The sequence below is a fragment of the Salmo salar genome, chromosome ssa13 (assembly GCF_905237065.1).
Source record: "Salmo salar chromosome ssa13, Ssal_v3.1, whole genome shotgun sequence".
NCBI classification, from domain to species: Eukaryota; Metazoa; Chordata; class Actinopteri; order Salmoniformes; family Salmonidae; genus Salmo; species Salmo salar.
The window spans coordinates 35369374-35385715 of record NC_059454.1 but is presented as its reverse complement, the minus strand read 5'-3'; the positions used below and the strand labels follow the sequence as shown (position 1 = coordinate 35385715).

The 16342-nt window shown below is 41.9% G+C and overlaps 1 protein-coding gene across 16 annotated transcripts in view; it reads left to right on the top strand.

Moving 5' to 3' along the window:
• The window catches only part of LOC106567251 (rap1 GTPase-activating protein 1), a 125226-nt gene that overhangs the window by 32066 nt on the left and 76818 nt on the right, over nt 1–16342 (top strand). The window lies entirely within an intron of this gene.

The window sequence follows — 16342 nt, the reverse complement described above, 5'->3', positions numbered from 1 at the left end:
GCTTTAGAAGCTTCTGATAGGCTAATTGACATCATTTGAGTCAATTGGAGGTGTACCTGTGGATGTATTTCAAGGCCTACCTTCGAACTCAGTGCCTCTTTGCTTGACATCATGGGAAAATCAAAAGAAATCAGCCAAGACCTCAGAAAAAGAATTTTAGACCTCCACAACTCTGGTTCATTCTTGGGAGTCATTTCCAAATGCCTGAAGGTACCACATTCATCTGTACAAACAATAGTACGCAAGTATAAACACCATGGGACCACGCAGCTGTCATACCGCTCAGGAAGGAGACGCATTCTGTCTCCTAGAGATGAACGTACTTTGGTGCGAAAAGTCCGAATCAGTCCCAGAACAACGGTAAAAGAGCTTGTGAAGATGCTGGAGGAAACATGTACAAAAGTATCTATATCCACAGTAAAACGAGTCCAGTATCGACATAACCTGAAAGGCCGCTCAGCAAGGAAGAAGCCACTGCTCCAAAACCGCCATAAAAAAAGCCAGACTACGGTTTGCAACTGCACATGGGGACAAAGATTGTACTTTTTGGAGAAATGTCCTCTGGTCTGATGAAACAAAAATAGAACTCTTTGGCCATAATGACCATCGTTATGTTTGGAGGAAAAAGGGGGCGGCTTGCAAACCGAAGAACACCATCCCAACCGTGAAGCACGGGGGTGGCAGCATCCTGTTGTGGGGGTGCTTTGCTGCAGGAGGGACTGGTGCACTTCAGAAAATAGATGGCATCACGAGGCAGGAAAATTATGTGGATATATTAAAGCAACATCTCAAGACATCAGTCAGGAAGTTAAAGCTTGGTCGCAAATGGGTCTTCCAAATGGACAATGACCCCAAGCATACTTCCAAAGTTGTGTCAAAATGGCTTAAGGACAACAAAGTCAAGGTATTGGAGTGGCCATCAAAAAACCCTGACCTCAATCCTATAGAAAATGTGTGGGCAGAACTGAAAAAGCATGAGCAAGGAGGCCTACAAACCTGACTCAGTTACACCAGCTCTGTCAGGAGGAATGGGCCATAATTCACCCAACTTATTGTGGGAAGCTTGTGGAAGGCTATGCGAAACGTTTGACCCAAGTTAAACAATTTAAAGGCTATGCTACCAAATACTAAGTGAGTGCATGTAAACTTCTGACCCACTGGGAATGTGATGAAAGAAATAAAAGCTGAAATAATTCTTTCTACTATAATTCTGACATTTCACATTCTTAAAATAAAGTGGTGATCCTAACTGACCTAAGACAGGGAATTTTTATTAGGATTAAATGTCAGGAATTGTGAAAAACGGAGTTTTTAAAAGTATTTGGCTAAGGTGTATGTCAACTTCCAACTTCAACTGTACATGACAGAGTATACATTACAGTTCCTTTCTGCCTAGCTGCAAGAGGTTTTAATGGGGGTGTGGTTTTGGGGGTCACAGTTGAGACTGTTCTGAGATGATCTTACCAGACGTGTGAATGTAATGCTGATCTGAAGTTCTTAGTAGAGACCCATAAACGTTCATCGGTCTTCTGCTGTCCTTCCTACTATTTGAGAGATGTTATATGTATATTCTGTGGTGTTGCATTAGTCAGTCCTTCTCAGTTCCTCTTTTTTAAGGGGTTTCTTTAGGCCTGTTTTCTCCATGCAGGGGATTTTGTGTAGACTAGACATGGGTTATGGCTTGGTTTCCCCCGATCAAACCAGCCCAATACATGGTGAGACTCAGTCATATCCTAAATGAGAGACAGTTACATTTGTTGTCCCTCTGTACTCTCCTCCATGTTGTCGTCTCCTCCATGGTCTCTCCCTCAGCACACATCTCACAGCCCCCTTCCTCATACAGTCTTAATGGGACTCATGAAATAAACAGGGAAGTATGTCTTTGTCCCAGATCAGAACACTCTCTCTCCACTGGGCACAGACGTCAATTCATAATCTATTCCACGTTGGTTCAACATCATTTAATTGAAATGAACAGAAGAGTACATGGAAACAACATTTAAATTACGTGGAAACAACATTGATTCAACCAGTGTGTGCCCAGTGGGTCATCTACCCCATGGCCCAAGATCACAGAACCACAGACAGAGAGGCTGCATGCGCTCGCTGTGGATTTTTACTCTCCTGTTCTTTTGTCTACAGTGCAATGTAAAGCACTAAGGGAAAAAAGAGAAGGATTAGTGTGTGTAGTCCAGGGTTCTCCAACTGGTGGTCTTATGAATTTTCCTTGTTGGATATAAAAGACTGTAAAAACACCAGAAAATCATCGGCAAGTATTCCCACGCATAATAAAGAGACACGAGGGGGTGTGGTATATGGCCGTTTTATATACCGCAGCTCAGGGCTGTTCTTAAGCACGACGCATCGCAGAGTGCCTGGACACAGCCCTTAGCTATGTTATATTGGCCATATACCACAACCCCGAGCTGCTTTATTGCTATTATAAACTGGTTACCAACGTAATTAATTAATTAATTGTCATACTCGTGGTATACGGTCTGATATACCACGACTGTCAGCCAATCAGCATTCAGGGCTCGAACCACCCAGTTTATAATATGCTTTAGTCAAATATTCTATCCGTTTGGGCTTCTTGCGGTCAATTTGCAATCTACAAATTATTTGTAATTATGTTATGCAACCCTGATCATCCGCACAAGAACAAAACGGCCGCGGATGAATGTACATGATGATCTCTGGTGTAGACTCTGTTCAAGAACAAACAAGTGGAAAGGGACATTGTTGTGAATGTGGATCAGACCAACAGCAAATGATATTCTAAGCAGTCAGCTGATTTGAGTAGAGCAGCTTCCTCCAATGATATTCCCGGTCAGTTGATGAACAGATGCCTTACAATTTAATGTTGTTTAGGAGCAATACTCATCTACAGTACAAGAACAGCCTGTCTCTTTCTTATGAGAGGGTTGTATCCAACCTTGTGGGTTTTAGTTTTTAAATGATTCAATTCTCTAGTCTCTACAGAACACAAAAACAACATGGAGTGGGTGTCTTTTCTTTGTCCTGATGGTCAAGTTTGCATGACAAAAGATCATCGGGAAGGCAAAGCCTCTTGAGTTTTAGAGACTGTTCAAGTGGCTCTCTCAGGGCAGGGGCAAAACAAACAGGATATCTAGGCCATACAAGAGGGCTGGAGAGGGTTCCATTCAAACACTGTGAACAGTAATCATATTCACACTGACATTCACATATTTATTCACAACGGAAAGCTACCCTGCTTTGGAGAAAAAGGGGGAAGCATAGGTTGAACTAGGATGTACATACAGTAGGCTACCCTTAGGGCTAGATACCTTGCTTAAGATTGATGTAAAAAAGAAAAAATCCACTGGGGCTGAGTTGCTTGATCCTATCTTGCTGCAGCTTTCTACTCCCCTGATTGTGGAGTCAGTGACACATATATTTTTAATCTGACGATTATCTCTGATGCTATCCCCCAGGGTTTGGAAGGTGGCCCGTGTGCTCCCTCTTTCGAAATTGTCTTGCCTATCCAAAACCTTTGAATCATTAATCAACTGTCAGCTTAGATCTTTCCTAGCTACGAGATGTATAGCAGCATCTCTGCTGCAACTTTGGTGTTAAATGATGTGGTAAAGGGTATGCATAAGAGGAAGTGCTGCGCTCTTTGACTTATCAAAGGCTTTTGATACTGTTGACGACTCTTTATTGATTCAAAGATTGTCTGTAATCAGTATGGATCTGGTGTCATGTAATTGGTTTGAAAATGACTTGACAGAAAGGACACAATGTGTTTTTTTCTGATTGTGTTCAGGTTTCCTTGATTTTACGAAAGGTGTCCCACAGGGATTGATTTTAGGTCTTGTACTTTTTACTGTATATAAACAATGTTGGTCTATCTGCAAAAAAAGCGTAACATACACCTGTATGCAGAGGTTTATCATAGCGCACTATGCTTTATTACGGGCGATAGGTTCAGTACATTTAAGACATTTACATTTAAGTCATTTAGCAGACGCTCTTATCCAGAGCGACTTACAAATTCTGTATTAGACATCACTGAATTCTGTATTAGAAAATAGGTTGGCCCTCTTTGAAGTCTCATAGATCGATGCATTGCACTCTTTTTGGTTATACTGTAAAGCCCTATTGCATAAACTTCTGCCGTACCTTACTTCATTGATAATATACAGACATACGAGATACCAGACCCGGTCTCAGGGATGGCTAACTCAGAAGGGATCTCCAATCTCCACTGAGTTAGGTAAATCTCATTTTAGTTTTTTTGCACCTTACTTGTGGAATAATCTCCAAGGCTCTCTAAAATTGGATGAAATGGTGCCTCTGCGGCAGGGGTGTCAAACAAATTTTGGTTGTACAGTGCATTCAGAAAGTATGCAGACACCTTGACTTTTTCCACATTTTGTTACTTTACAGCCTTATTCTAAAATGGTGTCAGTACTCACTAGGAGTGGTGGGGTGAAGTCAGGCGCAGGAGACCAAATATGCAATAGTAGAGCGTTTTATTTCCAGGGTCCAAACCACCATGAACAGGCATGAATAAGGAAAACCCAACCAGACAAAAATGTCCACCCCAAAAGGGCCGGAACGCAGTCCAGAATAAAACGCCAGTCCACAATAGAAAAAGGAGAAATACGTAACCCCCAAACCCACGACAGGTAACACGAAACAATCCCGCACAAAACCCAACCTAGAACAGCAAGACTAAATAACCCACTAATGAACTCAACTCAAAACAGGTGCAACACAAGACAGACAAAACTAAACGAAAAGGGAAACGGGGATCGGTGGCAGCTAGTAGGCCGGCGACTACGACCGCCGAGCGCCGCCCGAACAGGAAGAGGAGCCAGCTTCGGTAGAAGTCGTGACAAATGGATTAAATAAAAAAACGAATCCTCATCAATATACACAAAATACCCTATAATGTCAAAGTGAAAACTGCAAATCTATTAAAAATAAAAAACAGAAAACCTTATTTACATAAGTATTCAGACCCTTTGCTATGAGACTCAAAATTGAGCTCAGGTGCATCCTGTTTCCATTGATCATCCTTGAGATGTTTCTCCAACTTGATTGGAGTCCACCTGTGGTAAATTCAATTGATTTTGAGAGGATTTGGAAAGGCACACACCTGTCTATATAAGGTCCCACAGTTGACAGTGCATGTCAGAGCAAAAACCAAGCCATGAGGTTGAAGGAATTGTCTATAGAGCTCCGAGACAGGATTGTGTCAAGGCACAGATCTGGGGATGGGTACCAAAAACTGTCTGCAGCATTGAAGGTCCCCGAGAACACAGTGGCCTCCATCATTCTTAAATGGAAGAAGTTTGGAACCACCAAGACTCTTCCTATAACTGGCCGCCCGGCCAAACTGAGCAATCAGGGGAGAAGGGCCTTGGTCAGGGAGGTGACCAATAACCCAATGGTCAGTCTGACAAAGCTCTAGAGTTCCTCTGTGGAGATGGGAGAACCTTCCAGAAGGACAACCATCTCTGCAGCACTCCACCAATCAGGTCATTATGGTAGAGTGGCCAGACGGAAGCCACTCCTCAGTAAAAAGGCACATGACAGCCTGCTTGGAGTTTTCCAAAAGACACTTAAAGGACTCAGACCATGAGAAACAAGATTCTCTGGCCTGATGCTACCAAGACTGAACTCTTTGGCCTGAATGCCAAGCATCACGTCTGGAGTAGACCTGGCACCGTCCCTACGGTGAAGCATGGTGGTGGCAGCATCATGCTGTGGGGATGTTTTTCAGCGGCAGGGACTGGGAGACTAGTCAGGATCGAGGGAAAGATGAACAGAGCATGTGTTTGTCTGTCCGTCTCAGAGGTGACTGGACTGATCTGTTATGGCAGGGCTAGCGACAGCATAGCCTACCAGCATAGCCATGGTTTGCTCTGGTACCATTGTGTGTTCACAGTCCCAGCCACACTGTACTCCACTGTATTGGAGCATCAATGTGCACATTCAGCCACTTCACTCTCATTTACTCAGTCAATGGGCTCATTTAGCTGCCCACATTATACAGTACAGTCAGCCTGCTGGCCTTGGACCTGGGCTCATTCACTATTGTTGTTGGCCAATATTTGTTTGTCAGACATTGAATGGGAGGATGGTGTGGCATCCATTTGTCCAGAGGCTTTTTGTGATTCTTTCCAATCTATTTTTATGAGAAGTTTCTATTTCCATCACAGTCATTCTAGTCAGTTGAATAGTGGAAGTGTGGATGATAGAATCAGCTTTATTCCGCTTTATTGAAATGCAGAATAGACGTTCAACCACTTCTACAATAGGTTAGACATTCAACCACCTCTAGATATTCAGCCACCTTTTATTTTACTGAACTCTATTGTATACAGAACATCTGGCCTTTGAATTCATAGTTACCATACCTTTAGAAATCCCATGTTCATAATGCAAATGATGTGTGAACGAGAGCACAATGTCAGCTTTAATTAGTTTACATGGGGAATATACTTCACAAGTCATTATTCCAGGCTTTCCCCAAAAATGTAAAAAAAAAATAAAAAACATACAATTATTTTGTACTGTATCTTTCGTCTAATTAATAAATAAATGTCCTTCAATTCACAAGAGGCTGAATGTATCTCACCGGAGAAAGCATCAGGGTGAACGAAACAGTGACCCTCTGTCTCAGTATGTGTAGCGTATCTATCTGATGCTGTCTGGTCAGAAAGAGTATGACATTGTTGCCGCCCGTAGCATTGACTGCAAGGGAAGCCAGCGAGCATTTGTCCTCCCTTGATAAAAAATAAATAATAGCCAATCACCGTTGAGCTAAACTGAGTGAGCTCAGCTGTGAATGGTCCTGGCACACCAACAAAAATAAAAGTGTCAAGGGAAGCCAGTTTGGATTTGGCATCTGACCAATCACATCACAAGTCAAACGTCATTATTGACAGTAATAAATAAAATTGTTGCATCTCATTGTGTTGTTGTCCTCAGGTGGCTAGCCTCTAGCTAAAATTGTCCCTTTCCTAAATTACCCATCGATGGAGTTAGGGATTTGGACATGTGGATGTACTTAATTCTCTGTACTGGACAAGGATTATAATGGTGATTCTGATCCAACCATTAATTCATACATTGTGCCCCTGGCCTGAGAGGATGGAAGTTCAACACATTAATTGAACTAAATCGTCTTTGGTATCTTTTAGTTGTCACTGTATTAGAATAAGCAAAGGTGAGATGATGTTGAAATGGTGCTGGAATAGTGGAGGCAGCGCCTGTTTTCTTTGCGACTTGCGGTAACTCTCTGTTGTTCTAAATCAATAGTTGCTTCGTAGTCCAAAAATGACGGAAACATTACCTGCTTGACCATGCTGTAGGTCATATAACTGTTACAAGCAATCTGTTTTGTGGACTTCACTACAAGATGTTGCTCTCCGGTTTTGTACTAAAATAAATGTGTGGTTGAATTTATTCTGCCACTGTGTATTCTTATTGTCTCGGACTTAGGCCTATATATCATGGTGCCAAGTTATATGAACTAGCAGGTTAGAGAGCAAACAACGCAATTCTCACAACACCTAGGTTGCAATATGGCATTTTTTTCTGGATTGGCTTCCCCAGTGATTTTATCCACTCACCGCTACTGCATTATTCCAATGTTATTCTGCATTTCAAATGATCATCAAATGAAAAATAGATGGAACAAGTCCTGGTAGTGTTCCTATTCTGTAACCAATACACTGGAGCTAGAAGAAGACAGTTGTTTGAGCTTTCAGCTGAATTCTCTTACAATCCCCTCACGACCTCCTTTGCAATCTTGCCCGGTGATGACTCAATTGCTTAAATTGACTTTATAATAAGTGTTGGCATAAGTTATTTTAGAAAATGACATTTCTGTGGAATTGTGTGTATTACGCTGTTGCCTGAAGTGCCATCCCATGTCATGGTGGAAGCAATGTGAGGGCCCTGCTGTGCTCCACCTGTGTTTCTCTATGGGACAGTGAATCATCTCACAAATATAAGACAAGGTGGAAAATGGTCAATTGAAATCTGAGGGACAGGTAAAGACCTAAACTTTAACACTGGCAACTTCTTGGATGCTACGCCATTCTAGGTTTGGGCCAGTATCTGTCTGTGAGACTAGCCTCAAGCTGTCTTTTCCTCGCTGTTTCCATGGAAACGACTAGCTTATTTTTAAGCAATAAGGTCTAAGGGGGTGTGGTATATGACCAATATACTGTACCACGGCTAAGGGCTGTTCTTTCACTATCAGTCCCGAGACGTCAGCAAAAACCGGCTTTTCATTTATCTGCTTGTCCAGCTTTAATATTTAGCCTCACATTGAAGTGTTGTACCATTTTCTTTTCAGGACAACCAGGGCTACAAGTACAACACAAAACAATTTGACATAAACAGTTGCATTCATGATTTTATTGACATAAGGTCTGCCAAAGCAAAAACCTGATAAAAAATGTATTTATATGAATGCTGTAAGTACAGAGATGGTTTTCTCAGTGGAAAATGAATATCCAACTAGTCAGTGACAACTGTGTGGAGTTTGGAGTTCGTGACAGCAACTATGTGAGCTTATTACAGTATTACAGACACTATGTCCTGGGATTTCCTATGATCTTCTATGTAGAAGAACCCCTTACCTTCTAACGACTATTGTGTAGCTTGTGAGCATCATAGAGCAAAGCATGTTACACGTTCATGTTCGTGGGAGCCTCAGCTTTTCATATATTTTAATAGTTTGTAGCTCAAACCATTCTGACTCGTTAGATGTTTTTGTAAAAAAAGAACCTTCCTTGGGCCCCTTCGGGATCCGCCCTTGTCTCACAAACACCGCTCTTGCTAAGCCCCCACTAATCACACATACAGTTGAAGTCAGAAGTTTACATACACTTAGGTTGGAGTCATTAAAACTAGTTTTTCAACCACTCCACAAATTTCTTGTTAACAAACTATAGTTTTGGCAAGTCTGTTAGGACATCTACTTTGTGCATGACACAAGTCATTTTTCCAACAATTGTTTACAGACAGATTATTTCACTTATAATTCACTGTATCACAATTCCATTGGGTCAGAAGTTTGCATACACTAAGTTGACAGAAAATTCCAGAAAATGATGTCAAGGCTTTAGAAGCTTCTAATTGGTTAATTTACATCATTTGAGTCAATTGGAGGTGTACCTGTGGATGTATTTCAAGGCCTACCTTTAAACTCAGTGCCTCTTTGCTTGACCTCATGGGAAAATCAAAAGAAATCAGCCAAGACCTCAGAAAAAAATTGCTGCAGGAGGGACTGGTGCACTTCAGAAAATAGATGACATCATGAGGCAGGAAAATTATGTGGATATATTGAAGCAACATCTCAAGACATCAGTCAGGAAGTTAAAGCTTGGTCGCAAATGGGTCTTCCAAATGGACAATGACCCCATGCATACTTCCAAAATTGTGGCAAAATGGCTTAAGGACAACAAAGTCAAGGTATTGGAGTGGCCATCACAAAGCCCTGACCTCAATACCATAGAAAATTTGTGGGCAGAATTGAAAAAGCGTGTGCGAGCAAGGAGGCCTACAAACCTGACTCAGTTACACCAGCTCTGTCAGGAGGAATGGGCCAAAATTCACCCAACTTATTGTGGGAAGCTTGTGGAAGGCTACACAAAACATTTGAACCAAGTTAAACAATTTAAAGGCAACCAAATACTAATTGAGTGTATGTAAACTTCTGACCCACTGGGAATGTAATGAAAGAAATAGAAGCTGAAATAAATCATTCTTTCTACTATTATTCTGACATTTCACATTCTTAAAATAAAGTGGAGATCCTAACTGACCTAAGACAGGGAATTTTTACTAGGATTAAATGTCAGGAATTGTGAAAAACTGAGTTTAAATGTATTTGGCTAAGGTGTATGTAAACTTCTGACTTCATCTGTAACACTGGTTGGTACCAACAGATGCAAGAATTATACAAATCTAATGGTACAACCCAGAAGTCTGTAGCTCAAATAACCTATGTTTAAGACGGTTTAGAAGTCCTAAATCACGCCAGCGTGATGGTGGGACTCATTGGGTTAAGATACCTGACTGTGGAGGAGAGGCATGAAGAAACAGTATTCTTGTTTGGATCAGGTGTATTTTTTACCCTCGTAGCCGTTTCACACCACCTGCAGATCTGCAGTCCATGTGTGTATTTACCTGAGCTCTACTCAACCATGACTTCTTACTTTAACAAGAGACTTCACTAAAGCCACAGTACCTCTTTGCTTTGGGGCCATGTGGTGCAAAGCGTGTTAGTTTGGACATGGCCAGGCAAACAGGCTGAGAATGTGAAAATCCAGTATGACTCAGACTCGTATTATAATGCATATGCTGCCTTGCCCCAAACACTCCATCATGCTCGGAGTCAGAGAGACAAACAGAAAGTACTGTTGTCCTGCTGGTAAAGGTGAAGGCTATGCATCACCATTTAGAGCATGGGTGTCAAACTCATTCCATGGAGGGCCTAGTGTCAGTTAAAACCTAGACAACCAGGTGAGTAGAGTTCCTTACTAATCAGTGACCTTAATTCATAAATCAAGTACAAGGGAGGAGCAAAAACCCGCAGACACTTGGCCCTCAGTGGAATGCGTTTGACACATGTGATTTAGTGTCAGCACTTTTCTATTCGAAACCCAGCCCAAGGAAAGGCTAGCTTTGTGTTGCTAGTGGAATTCCACTCTGTGCTGGTAGCAGTGATATTGAGTCAGATAAAGGTCAGGTTTCATTATTGTGGGAACATTTACACTTTTTCAGTTGATAACATTATCCCTCCAACATAATGATAACATTATAGCTGACATAAGGCTATCATATATTAATACGAGTATTTTCATTTATGATAGTAAACAAATGTTTACAGTTTCTTCTCCAGAGTAGTTTCTCATTCCCTTTGTATTGGCCTCACCCTCAACCCAGTTAATAAAACTAGGGCAATTATCCTGTCAAGTAAAGTAGGCTACACCTTACAGTACATAAGTGCACGCTATGTACACAAACACTCACACCCCCTACATACACTTCACACTGCAATAACAAGAATGAAAATGAGCAGCTTCATGTCCTTATCTGTCAACATGTCTTCTTCGGTTTGTCAAATGTAGCCTAACAAATATTTAGTGTAGGCCTAGCGACATGTTTGACAGTGTGGAGCTTAGTGTTTAGAGAGAGGTCAGAGTCTTGTTTTGAAGTGAACCAAAGCTTATGTTTACATTAGCTTGCAACCCATGTTCGTCTCATCACATTGTTAAGTTGAGCAACCCCATTTCTGACGGAAAATAGAACAGGACAGAACATATTCCCAGCAGGTATTTTGGGTTGGAGCCTGCATTGGCCAAGGATCTAGCCGCACCCTGGCTTGATTTCATTTTATGGGAATTCCAGGCAACCTGAGAATGGGTGGGACCCACAATGTAAAGATTATAGAATATTATGCTTGTGATGCTCATGAAGCCTGCACTACAATTCTTAACATAATATCCCAATGCAATTAATGCTTACTCCTTCCAAGCAGTTTAAAATAATTTATTCTACCAAAGGAAATGTATGTATTTTTTTGTACTGTAAACAATGTTATAAGTACAGCACACATGTCAGGCATACAGCACCCTCAGGACTATCGTCACAACATGACAATAGTCCTCCTTTAAGAATGAGAAGGACAGTGATTTGTGAAAGTACCTTTACCAATCATCTTACCCCTCAGTGAGGCTGTATTTTCTTTCTTTTATTTTTGTACCTTTTCGCCCCAATTTCGAGATATCCAATTAGTAGGTACGGTCTTGTCCCATCGCTGCAACTCCCGTACGGACTCGGGAGAGGCGAAGGTCGAGAGCCATGCGTCCTCCAAAACACGACCCTGCCAAGTCGCACTGCTTCTTGACACACTGCTCGCTTCGCCCTGAAGCCAGTTGCACCAATGTGACGGAGGAAACACTGTACAACTGGCGACCGAAGTTAGCGTGCATGCGCCTGGGCCGCCACAAGGAGTTGCTAGAGCACGATGGGACAAGGACATCCAGGCCGGCCAAACCCTCCCCTAACCTGGAAGATGCTGGGCCAATTGTGCGCCGTCTCATGGGTCTCCCGGTCGCGGCCGGCTGTGACACAGCCTGGGATCGAACCCAGGTCTGTAGTGACACCTCAGGCACAGCGATGCAGTGCCTTAGACCACTGCGCCACGTGGGAGGTGAGGCAGTATATTCTGAGAAAGGAAGTTGCTTTAAGGATTTTATTAGTTCTGTAAAGTGACCACATGGGTCTTTCCTCAAACGGAACAAAATATCAGTACATGATTAAATAAGGCTGCGGATATTGCGTGTGCTCCCTTTCCGGCCTCTAGGTTACCAGGCTCATTATGGCGCACACCTGTCACTATGGTTACACGCATAATGACACTCACCTGGACTCATCACCTCCTTGATTACCTGCCCTATATATGTCAGTCCCTTTGGTTTCTTCCCCAGTCGTCATTGTTTCAGTTTCATGTCTGTGCGTTGTTCGTGTTTTGTATTATGTTTTGTTTATTGATTAAATCACTCACTCCCTGAAGTTGCTTCCTGACTCTCAGCGCACATCGTTACAGTGGAAGTAACACAGTATTCTATTCAGTGACAGCTGTATTTCAATCAACCATGTCTACATTTAATGCATTTTAGTCATTTAGCTAGAGTGACTTACAGTTAGTGCAGTACTTCCAGTGGAAAATGCCTGTTGTGTCCATTCATCTTTGAAAAACCTTTGAGTTTTGCTGAAAGATTGAGCCTATAGACAAGGCTGAAGGTGAAAACAGTGTGCATGACATTGATTGATTTGTTTGTTTATGCTTGCAGTTTGTACAAAAAACAAGTCTGGCAAGTGATATATACAGTGCCTTCAGAAAGTATTCACAACCCTTGAATTTTTCCACAATTTGTTGTGTTACAGCCTGCATTTAAAATGGATTAAATGTAGATTGTGTGTAAGTCAAAATGGAATTATGTTTTAGGAATTAAAAGCTGAAATGTTTTGAGTCAATAAGTATTCAACCTCTTTGTTATGGCAAGCCTAAATAAGTTCAGTAGTAAAAAGTTGCTTAATCAATCAGATAATAAGTTGTAATAATGATGTTTAACATGATTTTTGAATGACTGTACATCTCTGTACCCAACACATGCTGTACAGTGCATTCGGAAAGTATTTAGACACCTTGACCTTTTCCCCAAAAATGTACGCTACAGCCTTATTCTAAAATTGATCAAATAAAAAAACATGTCCTCATCAATTTACACACAATACCCCGTAATTATAAAGGGAAAACAGATTTTTATAAATGTTTGCAGATTTATTAAAAATAAACTGAAATGTTTACACAATTATTCAGACCCTTTACTCAGTACTTTGTTGAAGCACCTTTGGCAGCGATTACAGCCTTGAGTCTTCTTGGGTAGCTTGGCACACCTGTATTTGGGGAGTGTCTCCCATTCTTCTCTGCCGATCCTCTCAAGCTCTGTCAGGTTGGATGGGGAGCGTCGCTGCACAGCTATTTTCAGGCCTCTCCAGAGATGTTCGATCGGGTTCAAGTCCGGGCTCTGGCTGGGACACGCAAGGACATTCAGAGACTTGTCCCAAAGCCACTCCTGCGTTGTCTTGGCTGTGTGCTTAGGGTTGTTGTCCTGTTGAAAGGTGTACTTTCACCACAGTCTGAGGTCCTGAGTGCTCTGGAGCAGGTTTTCACCAAGGATCTCTCCTGTACTTTGCTCTGTTCATCTTTCCCTCAATCCTGACTAGCCTCCCAGTCCCTGCCACTGAAAAACATCCCTACAGCATAATGCTGCCACCACCATGCTTCACCGTAGGGATGGTGCCAGGTTTCCTCCAGATGTGACTCTTGACATTCAGGCCAAAGAGTTCAATCTTGCTTTCATCAGACCATAGAATCTTGTTTATCATGGTCTGAGTGTCTTTAGGTGCCTCTTGGCAAACTCCAAGCGGGCTGTCATGTGACTTTAACTGAGGAGTGGCTTCCGTCTGGCCACTCTACCATAAAGGCCTGATTGGGGGAGTGCTGCAGAGATGGTTGTCCTTCTGGAAGGTTCTCCCATCTCCACAGAGGAACTCTGGAGCTCTGTCAGAGTGACCATCGGGTTCTTGGTCACCTCACTGACCAAGGCCTTTCTCCCCCGATTTTTCAGTTTGGCCGGACGGCCAGCTATAGGAAGAATCTTGGAGATTCCAAACTTCTTCCATTTAAGAATGATGAAGGCCACTGTGTTCTTGGGGACCTTCAATGCTGCAGAAATGTTTTGGTACTCTTCCACAGATCTGTGCCTCGATACAATCCTGTCTCGGGGCTCTACAGACAATTCCTTCAACCTCATGGCTTGGTTTTTGCTCTGACATGCACTGTCAATTGTGGGACCTTATATTTACAGATGTGTGCCTTTCCAAATCATATCCAATCAAAGGAATTTACCATAGGTGGACTCCAATCAAGTTGTAGAAACATCTCAAGGAGGATCAATGGAAACAGGATGCACCTGAGATCTCATAGCAAAGGGTCTGAATACTTACTTTGTCGTTATGGGGTATTGTGTGTAGATTGATCAGGATTTGTTTTCTTTTAATCCATTTTAGAATAAAGCTGTAACATAACAACATTTGGTAAAAGTGAAGGGGCAGAATTTCAAGCACAGATTTAATGACAAAGTCCAGGGAGGTTTTCCAATGCCTCGCAAAGAAGGGCACCTATTGGTAGATACCTTTAAAAAAAATAAAGCAGACATTGAATATCCCTTTGTTATTAATTACACTTTGGATGGTGTATCAATACACCCAGTCACTACAAAGATACAGGCGTCCTGCCTAACTCAGTTGACAGAGAGGAAGGAAACCCCTCAGGGATTTCACCATGAGGCCAATGGGGATTTTAAACCAGTTACAGAGTTAAATGGCTCTGATAGGAGAACTGATGATGGATCAACAACATTGTCGTTGCTCCACTATACTAACCTAATTGACAGAGTGAAAAGAAGGATGCCTGTACAGAATAAAAATATTCCAAAACATGCATCCTGTTAGCAACAAAGTCATCCTGAAAGAAATATGGCAAAGAAATGTACTTTTTGTCCTGAATACAAAGTGTTATGTTTGGGGCAAATCCAATACAACACATTACTGAGTACCACTCCTCAAATTTTCAAGCATGGTGGTGGCTGCATCATGTTATGGATATGCTTGTCATCTGCAAGGACTAGGGAGTTTTTGAGGATAAAAGGAAAAAGAATAGAGCTAAGCACAGGCAGTCCTAGATGAAAACCAGGTTCAGTCTGCTTTCCATCAGACAACTCCATCTTTCAGCAGGAATATAACCTAAAACACAAGGCCAGATATACACTGGAGTTACTTACCAAGACAACATTGAATGTTTCTGAGTGGCCTAGTTAAATCGGCTTGAAAATCTATCGCAAGACTTGAAAATGACTGTCTAGCAATGATCAACAACCAACTTGACAGAGCTTGAAAAATTTAAAAAGAATAATGGGCAAATATTGTACAATCCAGGTTGGCAAAGTTCTTAAGAGACTTACCCAGAAAGCTATAATGGCTTCCAAAGGTGATTCTGACATGTATTGACTCAGGGGGTAGAATACTTATCTAATAAAATATATTAGTGTTTCATTTTACCATTTAATATTTTTATTTTATTTAATTCTTCTTCCATTTTGACATTAGAGTATTTTGTGTAGATCGTTGACAAAAAAAAAGACAATTAAATACATTTTAATCCCACTTTGTAACACAACAAAATGTGGAAAAAGTCAAGGGGTGTGAATACTTTTTGAAGGCATTTTAGGCCTATCTTGTGATGCAAAGAGGTCAACCATCAGAATGTTCATACTAGCTCTATTTCCAGTAATGGTACTGGGATTCCTGGGATGTAAGTTGGGTTGTGAATCCATAGAAAATGCAGACGATTCCTGGTGACAGAATAGACAGAGATCCATGGAAAGATGAGTAAGAGGCCTGGATTCCTGAAACTCCACTGGGAGTGTGGGTGGACCCCGTCAGAGGCCCATCTGTGGCCAGAGGGGCCATGGTTAGGGTCACGTTGAGCTGGGTTTAGTCCCAAAATGGCACCCTATTCCCTACATAGTGCACTTCTTTTGACCAGTCATATGGGCCCTGGTGAAAAGTAGTGTACTATATAGGGAATAGGGTGCCATTTGGGACATGACCCTGGACATCTGATCATGGACTGTCATCCCAGCAGGGGGGAAACATTAACGTGAGATCAGATCCACAGTAGAGGAGACAGCTGTGGGAGGTCGTTTAAACATCTTAAACA